Raw genomic sequence first — 4192 nt, forward strand, 5'->3', positions numbered from 1 at the left:
ATATAACACAGCATCGAGGAATATGATTTCTACAATTGACTTAATTTTCTACTTGGAATCATTTATCACTCTTTATACTCTGTTGCCTTAAATTAGCGTTAAAGAAATCTTCCTGGAATAGTTAACGTAATAATCACAGAAAGACTATAAATCCACACTCCCGAAGAAAGTCTTCACCGAGTCATTAATCCGTCGCCGGTAATCAGTTCCACTCGATCGGACGCTCGCTCAGTTTTTACTCTTCACTCCTCGCTGTACTCCCATAAATGTTTCCGCGATTTTACGAATCGCAGCTCCAGTCGTCCGCAGCAGCGGCGACTTTCCTCTCGTTGCGTTTACTCTTCGATCTCGCCTGTTCGTTATGCTTTCTTTATTCCTAGTCGCGCGTTCAGCAAAAGGCGAATCCCCGGACGCAACGCCTCGGGGATTTTTCTTTCACTTGCATCCCGGCGCGTTTTGCTTGGATGCTGCCCGGATCGCTGGAAAGTTTCGATGAAGAAAGTATGAAATAGTTCACAGATTTATGCAACGTTACGCGAACGTTCGTTTGCATCCGCAATGTGAAGTTGCATTAATTGAGTCAGTTTAATGATTATTATCAAGAATTATTTCAAGTACAATAAAAAACAATCACATGTGTAACATAATTTTCCTAATTGATATTTATTAGATATGTGTCAGGTTGAAGTAAAGTAATTCATCAAAAATTTCGTGATTTTTTATAGAATCAATCAAGTATTCATTTTTGTCTAAATAATTATTACACGCTATTGGCATTTACATTTTTTTTCATTTTACATTTTTAATCTAGCAACTTGTAAACGTTAAGTGTTGTATATGGGTTAGCGTTTTTCGCAGCTGGCACGCTGGCTATAAAGTGGGATAACTGATGACAATAAGGTAGACGGCGGGGAGAGGCGAAAAAGCGTAACGGGAGCGTCGCGTGTCCGATTAATCAGAAATTAATAGGGCACGAGTAACGCGGCAAATTTACAGGCAAATATTTTCGCCGGTGATTAATATCGCCGGGCTGAAACGGGAGATCGGGATCGGGTCGGGTCATAATTTGGCTACAGCACGCTGCGCCAATGTTAAATTATTCCCGGTACCTTCCCCATCACGCGCCATCGATTAAACCGTCGTCGTTCGTCCATTCTTTTACAGCAACTGAATTTTATGTTTCCGGGATAAGCCTGCGATTTTATGCTTTTTTTCCCCCCTCATGCCATACATTCGCTTTACGCGTTCGCTCGAATTGTTACGCCTACGGTGAAAAGCGACGATTCGCCGATAAAACGTTCTATTGACGATCCATGTGACCATTCGTGCCATGAGATTTCAACTAACTCGAATCCTCCTAAATTGAGTTACTACGTCAATTCATTCTTGATCAGAATTATATAATTTATTAGATTAGAAGTGAAACATTTATGGTATGAGTTTTAGATTAGATTTATCTTTTTTATAATGTATACATTGCGACAGACAGTCGACCACCGATAATTCATATATTTTTATGCAGAATTCGTATTTTCTCTATATTAAAATTTCCTCAGTTTTACGATCGAAAGTCATGCGTTTTCGTGGCTTTTATACGCGGCGAACGTGGTAGTTGATTTATAATTGAATATGAAACGGTCGAACGGTAACAGAGGAATATTTATGGAGGCGGCCGTAATCGCGCGGCTTATCACCGTGCCCCGATTCGTTTGTGTCCCGCCGTATTTCTTGCTGGTTAACGACAAAGGGACTGCCCGGGTAATCTTCCTTTTTATGCAATATTCCAGCGAAAAAACACGTCGTACCGAGGAACGCATATCCTATCCCTGCCCGCTGCGCTTGTACGACCGGCAATAAACGCGCAGCTCGTTGCCCACTTATCTCTTACACCTGTTTATCTGGTACCGTATTTCAACGCTTTATGGGAATCCACGTTTTTTCGTTTTTACCTCGCCAACTAGTTGACCACCGGTCCACTTGATTCTAATTGGAACCAGTCGTCTATTGCGTTTTCAATTGGATTTTGATTGATTCGCAGTTCACAAAGTGTTATAATAAGAATAATCGTTTGTTCCATAATCAGTATTGCAAGGAAATGTGGACTTGGTTTAAATCATTCATCTTTCTCTTCCATGACATCCTATTTAAATTGCTAAAACTAATAGAGAATTGGATTTTTGAATATCTCCTATTTTACTTTCATTCAGTCGTAGCATAGATTTTGTCAACACATTTTTTTGCGAGTTACGTTGTGCACGTAATTTTTTCAAATCGTAAAAGCAAAGGATGGCTTCTAGTTCGGCTTTTATAGTCGCATCGTACCCATTCGAATTTACCTTACTGCGCTGGTTAGTTATGATCGATGGTAATCGCTTTGTATCCGTGAAAAGCGAGCCGATTTATCACCTACGTTTCATTTTTCCTACTCGCTACTAAAAACCGTTATCGTCTAAATTGTGCTGGCAAACATTTTTTGATAGAACGAAATACTATTAGCTTGATTAAAAGTGCCGTACGAAATTAAAGGAATTAAAATTCTTTTATTTCCTACGATTGCTCACCTCCCATAGATTTTAATATAAGTCGTGAAAATTTTATTAAATCAGATGGCAAATTGACGTAATTGGCATAAAGTTTCAAGGAAATGTAACAGAGAATGAAAATTGATGAAATTGTCTAAATTCTTTAAAGCTTGAATTTGTATTATCATATCTGACAGATAATGCAAATCTTTATTTAAATTTGATTACATAATCACGTTTGGAAATTAATATTTCGTGTAAATATTCAGTCTACTTATAACTTAATCTATATGTATACGACAGCAGTAGTAGTTCTATTCAAAAAATTTTGAGAAAAATTTTTTTCAGATTTTGTCAAGGGGTACCCTTTCAGATTTTGCGAAATGTTCGTTTATTGCGACAAACTGCTTACCTGTTGCCGCTAGCGAAAAATGTTTGAAGCGAAAATTGGAGGTACTGTGAAAAGCTACAAGTTTTGTATGAAACATTTATTTTTACCGTCAATAGTTAACGCACGTAAATTGTTGACCTTAGCGAAAAATGTTCTACATAAAACTTGTAGTTCTTTTTGTTAGCTACAAATAAGGTTGTATGCAATTTTCCCGTATGTCCAACGATTTAAAACTATTTGAGGGAAAACGAAATTTTTTGCCAAAAGTGTGCTGTTTCGATGATGGAACGAACGACCGAATTTGCATTAATAAAACGCCGATTGACGATATTTAACGCGTTAAATACATTATTCAAATTAGTAATTCATTCAAATTAGTTTATACATTCAAATCAGTTATACATAATTCAACTTTATATTATTTTATATTAAATCTACAATATGTCTGTCATACATAACCCGTATTTACCCAGCTGCTGTCCTGATAGACGAGGTTCCACTCTACTAAATCTTTTTATTCATAATAAAATAATAAATATATGCAATAATCGTTTCGCATGGTCAGATCTTCAACCGGGTATGTTTCACGTATTTTTCAGATCAGAGAAGTGTAGGGGAATGACGAGGATGATCTCTAACTAACAGAGTGTGGAAATTAACCGAGTGTTGAAGTAGCGCGAGCCGCATTAACGTGTGATTAACGTCATGTAACCGATCGTCGCGAAGGCAATTAATCATGGAGGAGGAGCGCTGCCGATCGGATTATTGGAGTAATCCGAGCGCCGCCGGGGGTAAGTCGAGTTCTACAAGCTATTCCTTAGTCGATCGTGCATGTCTCCTACAAAACGGAAAAAACGAGGGAGCTCGTCAAACGGTGAAACGCGAACAGAAGAACGAATTTTCTTGCCGCGGAGTATGCGGTCGGACCAGTTTGGTACGCGACGTGGCGTGGGTTCGAAACTCAGCTCGACTCGATATTCTATTTGTCGGACGAGCATAATTAAGATTAGGTTAATTACAGAGCGTGGTCTCGATTAACTATGAAATTAGGTCGAAATTGGATCTAGTTTGGAATCAGAGTGGATCGGAAAATGAAAATCGAATCGTGGCTCGTGCGTGTATCTACGTGCCGGACCCGGGAATTTAGATTGTAATTGAAAATGAACCATCGATTCGAACGCGTCAGAGTTAATTCGAATTCTCAATCAGTCAAATAATGACTGAATACGTTTCCTCTTTGATTTACATCGAGCATCGATTTTCATTCAATTTAAACAAT

The 4192-nt window shown here is 38.3% G+C and overlaps 1 protein-coding gene across 3 annotated transcripts in view; it reads left to right on the plus strand.

Moving 5' to 3' along the window:
• LOC108629774 (coiled-coil domain-containing protein 137) overlaps positions 1–4192 on the plus strand; it is a 58342-nt gene that overhangs the window by 28017 nt on the left and 26133 nt on the right. For 2 of the 3 annotated variants that reach the window (XR_001916860.2, XR_001916863.2), the window contains one exon: positions 3513–3699. The exons of the other annotated variant lie outside the window; for it this stretch is intronic. The gene's annotated coding sequence lies outside the window, so the exon portion shown is untranslated. Of the gene's footprint in view, positions 1–3512; positions 3700–4192 lie in introns of those variants that run through there. 3 annotated transcript variants of the gene reach the window in all.

Source organism: Ceratina calcarata, unplaced genomic scaffold (genome assembly GCF_001652005.2).
Source record: "Ceratina calcarata isolate Rehan_Ccalc_2016 unplaced genomic scaffold, ASM165200v1 scaffold586.2, whole genome shotgun sequence".
Lineage (NCBI taxonomy): Eukaryota > Metazoa > Arthropoda > Insecta > Hymenoptera > Apidae > Ceratina > Ceratina calcarata.